The 15,233-nt window shown below is 34.7% G+C and overlaps 1 protein-coding gene across 1 annotated transcript in view; it reads right to left on the bottom strand.

Annotated features, from left to right (window-relative positions):
- The window catches only part of MID1 (midline 1), a 114,657-nt gene that overhangs the window by 56,744 nt on the left and 42,680 nt on the right, over positions 1-15,233 (bottom strand). The gene's annotated exons all lie outside the window — the stretch shown is intronic.

The following is a 15,233-nucleotide window of genomic DNA, read 5'->3' as shown; positions in this document are numbered from 1 at the left end:
AAAGAAAGTTTGTTGCTTACGTTATCAGACTTCTGCAACACATAGTAATTAAATTTGGGAATTTTTCATATTTTAAAATTCAAAATGTACTTTCACTTGAACACACCTGTTTTGACAGAACCATGGATATGATTTTGCAGAGATGACTCCTAAAGTTTATTTCCAAACAGCTCAGCAATACAAACGCTTTGTATCCACATAAAGGAAGTTGGGTTGTGAAATAAAAATAAGCTTTTGTTTCTAATCACATCTTGGCTTTCTATTAAAATGTCAGCACTTCCACATATGTCAGGTAACACAAGAGCTCTGAGCCTACACTTTGATCAAGTTCTGTCAAACTTCTAATTAGACAGTATCTGTCACATTTTCCAAGGATGCAAAAGAAAATAAAAAAAGAGAAAGAAAGAAAAGTGGCTACTTCAAAGCAATGCCTCTAAATACCTTGCTGCAGAGGAAAAGTGATTTTCTCAGATTTTCATGTTCAGATTATATTCGTGTGATAGTTTATCAGGAAAGTAAAAGCAGATGTATAGGAAGCCGAATGCTTCATACCCGTAAGAAGTCTAAACGTTCAGAATAAAAATCATTAAAAGCTGAGCTGATGAAAGTAATCCCAAAGAGGAACCAATTTCCGCATCTAGCAATATGTATACTTTGTATATTAAATATAAGAAACATGCTTGGGAACTTGATTATGTTAAACAGTTTTAAATCTGTGCAATTATACTGAACCGGAAAGCTTTGACATTCTACAAAACATTCCATTCAACAAATTCAGCTCTCAGTCTGTGCACTAAAATGGAATGTATAGTGATGGAAGCACTATGTGCACTTGGATTTAGTGGCTTGGATATTCTCACGTTCGGTTTCTTAAAAAAACAATGTTAGCCCTTTATCATATCCCAGACTTGTCGGGTGGATGTCATTTCATATGCGTGAGGTTACAGTGAAAGTATAGCTCAAACTTGCTTGGCCAATGAAAGTATCAGTGCCTAGAAGTGTTGCATACTTTATTACAGTCAACATGGGGTATAGGGGAAGATGAGTATATAGTATATAAGCTACTCTGTGCTGCAGTTGTAGGCTTGACGTCACCCCCCCTACAAAAAAAAAAACAATAGTCCTGCATTGTAAGTAGGGATGCCAAGAGACCACCCACAATCCAAAGCATCAGATTGTACAGGAGCAACCATGCAGAGGGAAACAAGGATTTTTTTTTAGCAACCCCGGGACCAAAGTAAAATGTAACCTTTGTAATATGGGGAAAGCCCAGCTGCAAGGATAGCTTTCTATCCATAATCAGCTTTATCCTCCCAAAATTTGATGATTTGCCTATAAGTGACTGACCTCATTACACTGTTGATATCAATATTTTGTTCTCTTCCCCTGTTCGCAAGCTTACTGTACACCCACTGGCAAGCTCACCATGAATAGCCACTAAACAGCTAAGCAATATGGGAATAATGCATATAAGAATAAAAAAAGGTTATTTAAAGCATGGTCTTTGGTTTGAGAATAAAGACCATTTTGCTGATCCCAACTTAACCCTGCTTGTTGATGCATTCAATCATAAAATAAAATTGTCTGTAAAATGGATCATGGGATTCAGACAAGGAATTCCAAATGTGCTTTTTTAACTGTCAATGGCTACTTATTTATAGAGAATTGATTGTGCAATGGAAAAAAATAGCTTATTCTACATAATGGCAAATGAAGCTATTATACAACAGGAATAAGAAATAAAAAAAGTGAGTACTGGCTTTTGTGCATCCCATACAAATATCAAAGAGTGGGTTGCCATATAAATGTTATATATTCCAAATATTTCTTCTGCCCCTAATCAATATTTGCTAAGCCCAAGAGAGCAGCAAAATTCTGAACTGACCCAAAAGCCAGATTAGAACGTCGTTGTGTGTCAACTATCAATGCATACAGGCTACAAAGAAGTCTATTTGGTAAATGTGTTTACCCACAATTCACCCAAATAACTCTACACTAATTAAATCTTTTTTTGAAAAATGTGGGTACAAGTTAGGTGAATCTTGGGTGCAAACATTTATAAATAGACCCCAATGACTACTAATGACTATTATATCATGGAACTGTTCAACAGTACAACTAAAGGCTCCTGTACTATCCAACAACTATGCACAAACCATATATACAGTAAGTGAAGTACAATAAGTAGACAAAAAATATTTTTAACCTCCAGACTGTGCTAACATATTTCCATTCGTAGACACTGCAGCCTTCAGGAAGAGAGTTTCAGCAACCAAGACCGATATGTCAATCCAGAAAGCAGTGGGCAAGAGTGCTGTCTGTCCAGCTACAGGCTTGTAAATACGTAGTTATAATGCTGATAGCCATCTCCACTTTTCATTCCAACGTAGTGCAAGCAAGCATAGTCTACAAGAGAGTGGCAACTCCTCTGAATTCTGGAGAAATTGCCAATTGTTGCCACACCATTACAGGAAGCTGCATTTAGTGGACCTTATGAGAAGACTCCTGAGCTTTATGTGGGAGATTGCAGGGGGACCAAGAGAAAACTTTAGGTAACACTGCAAGTGTAGTTGCAGTAATGCTTTCCATAAACAGCTAGGCAGTTTGATGAAAAAGATGTAAATGTATAAACTTTAACAGTTCTATAAGAAAACAAGTTCTGCTAAAATTTTCAGCGGTCAGCATAAGCAAGCCAACATCTGTCTTACTACTACAGAAATAATCTACAAAATATCACAACCTCTGCATAACCAAAGATTACACAACAGATCTAGAAATAATGGAAAATTGTTTTATTTGATGCAAGAATCAATTCACCTGCTCCCAGCAAAAGTAATTGTAAGAGTTCTTGCAGCTGGTGCAGAGTAAAGCTGTCATAACATTCAGCCTGAGGGAGGAATGTCATAAATCCCAGAAATGTTCTATCATCTGGTGGTACAGACAGAATTGTGCTGCTGGCTGTAATTTGCACTTCCTGATTCGTCGTATAAACCAAGGGCACCTGTCTACAAGATTACTATTAGGGTTTTTGTGGCTTCCTGTGATCTTCAGCTCTTCACTTTACGTAAAAAAGAATATATATATATATATATATATATATATATATATAAACTCTAGCTCTGGATTTTTTTGTTTAATAATAGAGGGAACATACAATTACAAGTGGTCTTTTGCTATTTATTTCAGGTGGTAGAAGAAGGTAGCAGACTGGGTAAGTATAAGGTTCAAAACAGTATAATAATTAAATTAACCACATACCAGAAAATAAAAAATGTAGTGGCTTGTACAGATTAACTACAGAAATGTTTCTCTTTCTGAAGATTAATAAATCATTATCATAAATAAAACATTTGTATACAACACTGCGCTTCCCGATCTAGAATTGTGCACTCATAAAAAGCATCCCAGTGTAAACTCTTAGGGACTGAAAAGGGTGCTATGCTTTTTTTTATGCTGTTGTTAAAATGGTTTTGCTGATTCTCTCTATACTATTGTTTAATTCTGAAACTTTGTTACTTTTGTTTAAACATTTAATGTTACGTCCATGTCACATGGGTTCATTGACTACAATAGGTTGCGATTCATTGATAAGTTTAGTGATTTTTATTTTGGTGGACACAAAACACTGCTAAAACTTAAATCTCACCTATTAAAACAAAAGAGCACACACAAAAACCACACTTATAGTTAAACTTGCACTTACTAAAAAGTACATTGGTGTTCACGGTGTTACAGGTTGGCATACAATTAGAGATGAGATAAACCATTCTCCTGTACTTCAAAGGAAATGGTAAATAACACTGGTAAATGTCCCAGCATACTTTATATCATTGATCATATGTAGTAGAGCGTAATAGGTCATGCCTATATGGATGAAAATTGTGTGATGTGATTATTTAACATTAATTAAAACATGACAATGTTAAAGAGATATCATCACCATTCCAATGCAGGGCGATGCAACTGCCCTATGTTCCACTATGACAGTAGCTAGGTCTAAAAGCCAAACACTAGGCTACAAAAAGCAACAGGACACAACTACATTTTCTATTATGTATTTAAAGAATTATAAATTATATTTATTTTAACTGTCCAGCAAGCCAGACATACTTTTATTGATATGCAATAACGCAAAAGGTGGGAAACCAATATTGAGCCATCTATAAAAATTTTCAGTTAACGAGAGTATTTTTCAAGTTTCTTTTGCATTAAAGAAGAGAACAAGTTGTAGCAGAGTCACTCTGAACAGTGCCGTGAATAGTACAAGGTTACACAAAACAGCTTATGGTTTCAAAGGTGTACGATTGAATAGAGACATGGGGAAATGCAGCCATCCCCTGGACACAAAACTGAAAGAGGACTGAAAGAAGAAAAACCTTTCCGTTACACTAACTTGCCACAGTAACTCCACTCAGCAGCTTTAGTTTCAGGCACACTGGAGTCCTTGTTAGGAGCAATGTGTGAAGATAATAATGTCCTGTTAGCTACCTGTGGAATGGCTTGCTCTTCACAAAGACCCCTAAAATCTTTCATCCGTCTTGGCACAATGCAGCTCAATTACAAAGATGGCAAAAGGAATAAAAGCAGCTTGTACTTCTCTGTTTATATAGCATTTAACTCACACAGTACTAAAAAATGCCAGGAGAAATTTATTAGGTATATATCTATATATATATATATATATATATATATATATATATTTATATAAAATGACCACATTAACCACTTCCTGCCCACAAGTCTGCAGTTTGATATTCCCCTGCTACAGAGAAAAGAAACCGAAGGAGTCTGTGTGGTCACATGACCACTGAAGCGAAAGACAAAACAGGTAGAAAAAAAAACTAAAATAAATCAAACTTTTTTTTTTAAGAAAAAATGGTTAACTTTAGGTCAGCTTTCCAAAGTTAAAGTTTATTCTTTTATACTTTAAGTAACATTTGGGTTACACACTAATGCATAGCACACTACAATAAATGTCTACAACTTATAAAACACAACTAGCAATGCCCTTCCTTTAATGCTTCATATAAATATTGAAATGGGTGACTTTCAGAACCATTTTCAGATTTGTGTAAAGCCAGAAGTACGGAATTATGAATCTGGTAACTGACAAACCTTGCATTAAGTGACAGCTAACATGATACAAAACTTTCTACCAACTAAACCTAAAAAATAGTTAAAACTCAGTAGACAAGTTTCTTCTTTGCAGGTCTGTCTCAGGTTTCTAATGACTTAAAAGGGAGGACTAACCAAATAGACAACTAGAACATAAGAGCTTAAATGGCATTTAACCATACCACAAGCTTGAGGAATATTTGTTTTAAGTATTAAATCTGCACTTTCCACTAAGAACAAAGCCAAAGTCATACCGTTCTATTGAATTTAAACTACTTAAAGTCCATTAATACTCATTTAAAAAAAGTGTTTTGGATCTTGTGATCTGGATCTTAAACAAGGTTTCTCTCCTTGCACCCAAAGTAAAAGCAATTTCAGAAGTTGATATTAAAGTGACCATGTTGCTTTGTTGGTTTAATTTAAACACACATTCATACCCATCAGAGATATTCAAAATGCTGACTAAACATTTAAAACTAAAACTTTTTAGTTTTTTTCATTTTGGATATTGTATGGAAGGGTTAGATCTGGAGGTATGAATGTAGTGTGTGTGAATGCGAGTATAGATAGAACTGGCAAGGAAACATGGTCATTTTAATAGCCGCTTTTGAAACTGCTTTTACTTTCGGAAGTCAGGAGAGAAAAAACTTGTGTAAGATCCAAATCACAGATCCAAAAACATTTTGCCTCATTAGGAATGTTTCCTGTTCTGTAAAGTCAACAAGATGTGAGAGGATCTTTTTCCAATGTGAGGGTGATCACCACTTAGAGAGTTGCCAATGGAATAATTGTCACCAATGGACGATATTCCTACTGTTCAAAATTTTGTTAAAATCCTAGGTAACAAGACAGTACATTTTCCTAAGGGAGACAAAAACAACCATAAAAACCTAACTATGAAACCATTAACCATAAAAATTCAAACCTTAGATCAGTCCTAGGACACTTTTCTGCTACAAGCTAGTTTTTCAAAAACCCCATCACTGTCAGCATTTGAACCATAAGGCTTTGTCCACAGCGCATGCATTGGTCAAGAATAGAGAACATAGTCTATCATGGGAGAACCTGGGTGATCCAGCAAACTTAGATTGGATCTGGTGCAGGATTGAACAAACAGCATATAATTTAAAAACCAGTTCCAGGTTTGCTGGATTACCCAGATTCTCCTATTATAGCCTATCTTCTCTAGTGTTTGGGAGCTTTAAAAAATAAGGCCTATAGTATCAATGCACCTAAAGCACATCCCTTCCTAATGTGTGCTGCTTCCCCCACTTCTTAGAATGTAAGCTCTTCAGGGCAGGGTCCTCTCTTCCTCCTATGTCACTGTCTGAATCTGTCTGTCATTTGCAACCCCTATTTAATGTACAGCGTTCTTGGTGCTATATAATCACTATATAATAATATTTGCAAAGACTTTTTCAGAATTAAAATCAGTTCATTTTTTACAAATAAAAAAGGATGCTGGCAACTTTATAAATAGTGCTAGAAGAACAGCAGAACATTTATGTTGAATTCAAATAGAAATGACAAACTTGCCACAAGCAGACTTCCTTCTGAGTCATTTTAATGCAAATTGTTTTCTTGGATTATACTTTCCACATGATATTCTTGGAAAAAATCATAGCTCATAAGCCAAATAATAGCTGCAGTGATTGCAATATAATTGGACCCGGAAACAAGGGAAATCACGCTAACTGGGACATAATAAATTAACAGCCTAAAGTAAACCAATATTTACACCGAAAAGAGGAAATGATAGGAAAATTATTTAAGATGCTTTTTAAATGTAAATGGGTCTTATGAGACATAACTGGGAGGTCTGTCAAAACATAATCTACCAGTGACCTAAAAAAAGATGCTGAATTGTTTGTCACTGCTCTCAGACAATCCCAAGACATCATTCTGCTGTTGAAATATGTTTACGTGGTTACATATCCCAGCTTCAGGCCAGGCAATCTCTTGTATATTTCATGATTTGTGATCATCGCTGAAGAGCTTAGCCTAGAACTCATTTGTATTTGTCATGACCAATTGAAGCTTTAAGAACTAACAGGTGCAGATCAAACAACATACCCAAATGCTATTATCCCAAGGTCTTTACACAAGAAAGCTCCATCAAATCTGGTCCCCATATAAAATTTCAAACATGAAGATTATATTTAAAAGCGGATCTGATACAAACTCAATCCCTGGATAAAAAAATGCTTTAAACTGAGTAGAACCCAAGTTGAAAGACCAAAAGTAACCAAAATGTATGCATGTTCCTACTCTTAAACGCGTAATTATTAGCCATTAGCAGAAACGATCTATATGTTTATCAATTATCTTTTAGGAATGGCCTCACAGATTCTATATTGGCCTTCTTTATTTGAATTCTAAAGTTGATTTTCACAGTTATATAGCTGTTGTTTAGAGATTGCTGGAGAACTTGGAAATGATAGATGAATAGGACACTTGTAACAATACCTATGCACAGGTACTGTTTGCAAAGGATAGAGAGAAAAGTGGCAAAGGTCACTTTAACAAAGCTTTACATTAAAGAGTAAGTAGAGCAAAATGTACTTTTTTTTTTATTTTTGGGTAGGGAGGTGAAACAGGTTTTGTCTGTGACCCTGGAGAAGGGCATACCACATGGCCCCCAGTGGCTTCTACCTTGTCAGGGGCTTTCAGAGCAACACCTGTTTTTTGCAGATTGGATAATGGGCGTTAGTGAAAGGATCTGCTTATTCATTCTTTATTGGGCTACCACAGGTAGTGTCTCCCTCCAGGTAATTGTAACTGCACTGCAACTTCACCACCAGTTGCAACATAGCCTTACCAATAAATAAGTTTGACCATTCTCTATTTTATTCAAATGAAAAAAGTGGTGATTTAGAATCAGATATGTTTTTAACATTTGCACATAGTTAACTGCCTATAGCCAGATTCTGCACACAACACTCAACATTATCAAATGTCTTATACAAGCTTAATGATTTATGGAGATTCATCACTGTGCATATATAAAAAAAGTCACGCATGTGCTTCTTCTAAAATGTATTCATTTGCACAGCAAGCAGGGAAGAGTTTCCCCTAGGCTTATCAGTTATGTAATTACAGCCAGTTATCAACTACTTAAAATAAATAAACTAACTTATTTAACAGAAGGTTAACATTTTACCTGCAGGTCAGCCATTAACTTACCCCAATTAATATACCAGAAGCAGTTTACCCCAATTAAATGAAGCATTTGTGTCTGCAGGCGCATATTTTAGGGATTTTAAGGGATACAAAAATGCTTCGAGTAAATTGTGTTTATTTATTTACAATTATATCTTTTGAATCTCTTTTATATAAAGTTTTTATTATTAATAATATAAAATCTGTGTTTTACAAATAAACAGTAATACATGGTTCATACATATTACAGGTATTGTAGAGCATTTCGGGCTTTCTAAAGAGAAAGCACAGCTGTAGCTTTTTTTTAGCAGGAGACAATTTTCATTTCAAATTCAATCCCTATCTGGTAAAACAATCAGCCCCGAAGCGGAATCATCAGTCAACCAATTTATGGCTTTCCACTTGCATGTAGATTGATCAGATACATTGGTAAATATCGGTCCAAAGGACACATGGCATGTCATGTGTAAAAGCAATCAATCAAATCAGGATTTCTATAACTTTCTATCCTGGAAAGCCAATGACAATGGCAGAATATAGCACGCCTGTGCAGAGTTTGGACTAAACTCTTTGGACTAAATTATTCTCTGCAATGTCTCCCTTGTCCTCTAAGTTGCATCTTTTGAAATAGAAAACAGGACAGCTAAATCATGTGACTTAAATACAGAAGTTTATTTTCAATTTTTCAGGGTCTGGTTGAGTTCTCCACTGAACTATGTCCCTATTCTCGTTCTCTGACCTTTGCTTCAACTGTATTTAGAAATCTGCTCCTCTCACAATGGCTCCTATAAATTTTACTAACAAATACTCCTCACTGCTCTTCTTGTGTATAAACTTTGTGAGATGCTTTTTTTTTTTTTTTTAAGTTGTGCACAGATAATCTGGCTGTTTAGAGAAAAAAGAGAGAGAATAAGTGATTTTCCTAGAATTTTGTCTCTATTAAAAAGTTTTTAGAGACAAGCATCAAAAGAATGGTAATAGCACGTATCAACAGTTTGACAAATATATCCATGTTATTCTGTATAAGAAAAAAAAATGGGTAAACAATACTTTCTGACTATGAACTCTTTCCAATGACCTGTAATAGAAATTCGGACTGATGTTTCATATACTACAATCTTTTATTGCACATTAAAGAAAATTGCCTTCCACTGTTTTAGCATAAAGATGGCCATAGATGGACAAAATTGTTGTTATGGACCTAATCAACTTCAAATATCATTACTGGCCAGCGTTCTAAGAAACATATATGGGCACATTGGTCTAGTTTTCATCGGGATAGCTATAGAAGAATATTGAAAAAATGACAACTGGACAAGGTCTTCCAAACTATCCGGATGGGTCATGACCACCCCAGCAGTATCTGCCATTGCCCTTAGGATCATGGAGAAACAAAAATACCAGATGTGAAAAACCCACCTATATTATAACATATAAAGATGAATAAAAACAAAGTGCAAGCACGGAATATTTATTGTACAAGTGACCTTCAGACCGAGCTGATTAGGAAAAGTGAGTCAGGCAATAAATACACAAATAGGGTGTTCCTATTGCCTGCCTAACACTCCCATAGCACTAGGAAATCAGAATGATGTCTCCATTAAAGTCTGCCATTGGCCCGACCTGTGGAGGAAGGAAGGAAATTCACTGCTATCAGGGAAATATGTAAAAACAGATGGATGATGGTAGATGACTTAAGGTCAATCATAAAAATCCCTGCCAAGCAGTAGACCTGCACCATTAGATAAATATTTTTCTTTGCTGATTATGCCTAATAATTTAAAATATAATAATAGTAATAGTTAATAATATTATATATTAGTTAATAAAAAAAGTCCATTGCTATGTAAGCACAGAAAAGGAGAGAGTTTGAGCACAAAAAACGGTTATAGAGTGCAGCATGTCAGCCACAACGAAGTGGGATCAGGAAGTTCTGCAACCCGTCAATTGAGGGATGCATACAAGGAAACATAATAAATACATTTTTTATTAGCACCTACAATGCTCAAAAAAATGTCCATTACGACCTACAGTAACTGCCATTTGGGGAGCAGTCTGAGGATCTTTTTAGTACAACAAAGTAATTGTGCTCATCTATTTTCTAGAAAAAAACAGAAATCGAAATTCACCTTCTGAAAATGCTTCCTGGATGTTATGTTAACTGTAATGCCTTTTGACTCGCTAATATATAAAAATAATGCAAACTTGCTACATGCTAAAACCTACCAAATTCAAAAAATAAAAAAACAACTTAACTATTTATTTAGCTTTATGTAAACTTTAAAATATTATGTATGGGCCAAACAAAAAAAAAATTTAAAGATCACATACACTGTAGGCAATTTTATCTGCTGGCTGGAGTTCCACTTTAAGTATTCATTTAATGGAATGTTTGCATAAGATATAAATAGAATGTGTTCATGTTAAGTGGTTTCATCTTGGAACACACTCATTTTGTGGTCTGCACTCAGTGGAATCTGTATGTTTTCCACCTCTCTAGACATCTGTGCCATCCATCTGACAGATACCCAGTGAGAGGTTACATGAATATCCACTCGACAGCCCTGCCAGAAAATTGAACTGGCTTTTTCTGAAGCCGTACATGTACCGCCAATTCTGTTACCTGATGATATACTTATTTCCCTGGGCAGGAGGCACCCAGGCAGTTGCCTGTTCCAGGAGTCATGTCAAGGCTGAAATTGTAAGGGGGGATGCCTTAGTTTGTATATATTAGGCTGCAACATCTTTGGAATTAATGCTATAGTAGCTCCACTCCCATATGAAATTGATCAGTTCCAGCACAAAAGCTAATGACAGACAAGATATATTGATCTATTGAACTACAAACTTGTTTGAGATTGACAATCTGTCTGGCATTTTTAGGTTTGGCACGTAACAGCTAAATGGAGTGCTTTCATGGAAGAAAGATATAGAAATGTATTAACTGTCTGCAAGTTCTATATAAATAAATGAATATAGACTGCTATCCATAATTTTGCTTTGCTACACATTATGCACCTTTAAAAGATTTTTTTACAAAATATTATCTTCTTCCCCTCTAGATTCTATCCTGACCATTTAAGAGTCTAGAGCAGTGTTTCTCAACCAGGGTTCCTCCAGATGTTGCTAGGGGTTCCTTGAGCAATTTGTGCTTCTCATTTTAATTGACCCCCAATGATCTTTTTGACTATCTGTAAGGGTTAATAACAATAATCGTATACAAATGCACTTGTCACAATTTTTATAAGATTACAAACTTGTTAGTTGTGTGTTAACTCTACACAACAAGAATCCATTATATGATTTTACTAGAAATATCCAATTTTTCAAATGAGTAACATGTCTCGTTCCTGTGAATCACACAACCAACCAGTTTGTAGTCTTGAAAACAGTAAAAAGTAAATTTGTATATGATTATGTCAAAAAGCCTCTTTTTTCTTCATTTAAATTGTTATACATACACATAGGCTTGCCATTGACCAAGGAACACGTAATCAACCTTTCCTCTTCTTCTTTTCTTTTTGAAACATATCTGTAATGGTGGTATTTTTCTCAATGGCCAGCAATGTAGGAGCCATTTTTCCTTCTGACCATCACACTAATTTACTGAGCGTTGTGGATATAGTATTTATAGTAGTGGTTTCCTGAAAAAGTTTTTTCAAGTAGTTCCACTATGGTAAAAAGGTTGAGAAACACTGATTTAGATTCTCCACTGGCCAGTAATGTTCTAAAACCTAAGGAAGACTTTGTGTTTGGTGCGTACCATCAAGAATACTGGAAAAATGTGTAGAGCGGAATTAAGTGCAGGACTAGATGTGGTCAGTTACTAATTGAAAAACTACTGACTTATGAATCATAAGTCATAACACCTTCAGCCATATCTTCTGCAACGTTTTTTATTCCCACTGTAATGCAAACAGACACACACTGCATGAGAGTGGCAACTTTGCTCTAAATTCAGGAGCTGTGAAGCATTGTTGCCACACCATCACAGGAAGGTTCATTAGGTGGAATTCAGTGGTGTATTTGTGGACTTTTTAGGGATCAACTGGCACACATAATTTATAAATGGAGGCCACACTTTAAAGTGAATGATGTTTTCCAATGTTTGCAATTGCAGTTGTTGTTGCTGAATCCCCTATTATAAAGTGCAAATGAGATACATATTGGAACGTTTGCTCTTATGCATCCACAAGGTCTTATATTTATTTTGAAAGCTGAAACTGAAATATTGCTGGAATGTTTTGGCATTGTCTGGTTTTCACTGTGTTGAAATAACAGTTATACTGTTCTTTCAATATGACATTTACTGAAAAGTACATTTTAATCCATTCTGCCAGCGGTTTAATGAAAAATAACTGTCTATGACTATGTCCTGGCTTCTTATTTTACAAAATTTACTAAAAAGGATATTTTAAACCATCCTGTTTGAGTTTTACGGGAAAGTAACTGCTTCCTGCTATACCTTGGCAAAATACTCTGTTATTAAAGCTAACTTTTGTCAAATGTAAAGTTTTTTTTTGCTCTTTGTTTCTTACCGAAGAAATTGCCAATTAGCCATAAAATCACGTAAAATTCAATAATTAAAGGTTGTTGGTAAACAGAAGGCAAGGGGAGGCCTTCCAATTACAAAATCTGTTCTAGGAAAAAGATTGTGACTTTATGTGAAAGAGTTAGAAATAGTTTAGAAATAATTCTCACTTTTTGTTATGTCTAGGTCTAGGAAAATCTCCTTAATGGACCACAGACTCCTAAATAAAGTAGATGAAATCTCATGCATAATACATTATACTGACCAGGGCATTTTAAAAAGTTTTAAATTTTTTTTACTAAAAAAATGTAGTATTTAAAAATATAAAAATAACTACCAATAGCTATGTGTAGGGCAGGAAAATATTTTTAAGAGTTACAGACACCTAAAGTACATGCATTCCTATTTGTAATACACTATAATGACCAGATCCTTGTCAAATGTCATATTTATTTATTTTACCTATTATATATATAGCAATACAAAAATATAAAAATACATACCAATAGCTATGTCTACAGCAGAAAAATCTCCCCAATGGGCCACATGCATTTAAAGAACATGAAAGACGTCCTATTCATAATACATTTTAATGAACAAGGCCTTCTGAAAGTTTTCAGAATTTTTTCTTTTACTTATTATATATAGCAATACAAAAACATACAAATAGCTACTAAACTACTAATAATTCAAGTAGACCATTTAAAAAAATAAATGAAAAACTGGTTGAGCTTGGCGCATTAAAAGCTCCTGCAAAATGATGTAATATAATGCTTCTCAAGTTCAATAAGGATAAAGTAACTTAAATTATTTCATTTTAAAAAAAGAGAATTTCAAGTTAAGATGAACATCTTTTACCTGCTTCTAAACCTTTTATTTAGCTAACACCCTCTCCTTTTGTATATTAAATGCATTTTTGAAGTTTAGCAGCTACCAGCTTGTGGATAGAAAGCAGCGCTCCTTTATTACCAATATACCTGAAAGAATGATTTGCTGCCTTCTGACCAACATAAAAGTGATTAACTGGAATATTCTTTTTTTCATTCATAGAGACAGGCCATTTTCTGTGTAGGTTTCAGCCTTTACAGGGCTTTCTACAAAAGTAGCAGGTGATGGGCACTTAGGTGCATAAATGTTCCTGGCAGATGACACATTTGTGGGAAGGATTGTGTTATGGTTTGGGCTATTGCATGGGAATGGAGAGTACTAGCTAGTTGGAATGCTGCAAACATATTGGTCTATGCATTCTCATTCCTACAGATAATGTAGAAAACATAGAGAAATGCCAATAGAGCAAGGTAATAGACATTTTGACAATGCGTTCATTGTCTGAGCTGAAATACTTTCAACAGCAGTGGACGTGAGTAACAGTTTGTGTTTTTCTTTATTAAGAAGCTCAATTAAAATCCACATAATTACCAAATGTATTTATTCTGAGCCATGGTAGGACATTCACTTTCTGACAAATGAGCAACATATGTTTTACTACAGATATAGTTCAGCATATGGATAGCTATTGAACAGCATAAGTGAAACAATGTACACTTTAACTACCTCCAAGTCTTCATGTGTGTGAATGTTTTATTTATGACAACATTTGCTGCCATGTACAGAATAGGTTAGACTTTGTCAGAATAAGAAGTAGCCAGCAATCAAAGCATACATTCCACCTTCTTTGAGTCACTGCATATTCCAATCATTGCTTTGGTATTTTAACTAAAAAAAAGAAACTGAACATGTTTCCATCAGTGCTAAAAGAAGGAAAAAGCACAGACTCACTTTGTCTACGGCCTAATGAAGAATGATCTACTATTAAAATAATTACTGACACTAGAGAGTACGTAATTAATAGAGCCTGGCGCCATAATACCAACATATCCTCAGAATTTTTAATGAAACAAAGGACACATTTGTGTCATTTCTGATGATTGCTTTTAAAAAAATATGGTTTTATTTCAAGCACAATTAGATTGCTATGTGTTAACACATTTGATGGTGTGATTATATGCTTCACCTGTATGTTGAGGAATGATTGAGTACAGCAAAAAAGCAATATGATTGTTCTGCTGATACAACAATGAAAGTGTACTAAAATTTTTTGTCATGTGTGTCTATCAAAAGGGTATTAAAAATCTATTCTTTGTAAACCACTTTTTATCTAAATAACTACATAAGAACATAACTGTAATCTGTTATGTAAATTGTTATGAAAAATACTAACAAAAACCATAATAATTACTTCTACAGATCAAGAGAACACTGAACTAACATGACCTTATCATTATATTCTACTTAGCGCTCATTTATTTTGTTCAAAGCCAGCTAAAAATGTTAATCTTTATTTGAAATACACAGACCAAATGTTCACCCTTGCAAATAAATTAGGTTACACTTGATGGTACATTGTATCTGATAGCACTATTTTAAT

Source organism: Pyxicephalus adspersus, chromosome 1 (assembly GCF_032062135.1).
Source record: "Pyxicephalus adspersus chromosome 1, UCB_Pads_2.0, whole genome shotgun sequence".
Classification (NCBI taxonomy): Eukaryota; Metazoa; Chordata; class Amphibia; order Anura; family Pyxicephalidae; genus Pyxicephalus; species Pyxicephalus adspersus.
The sequence above is the reverse complement of the archived record's forward strand: the minus strand, read 5'-3'. Positions and strand labels throughout refer to the sequence as shown.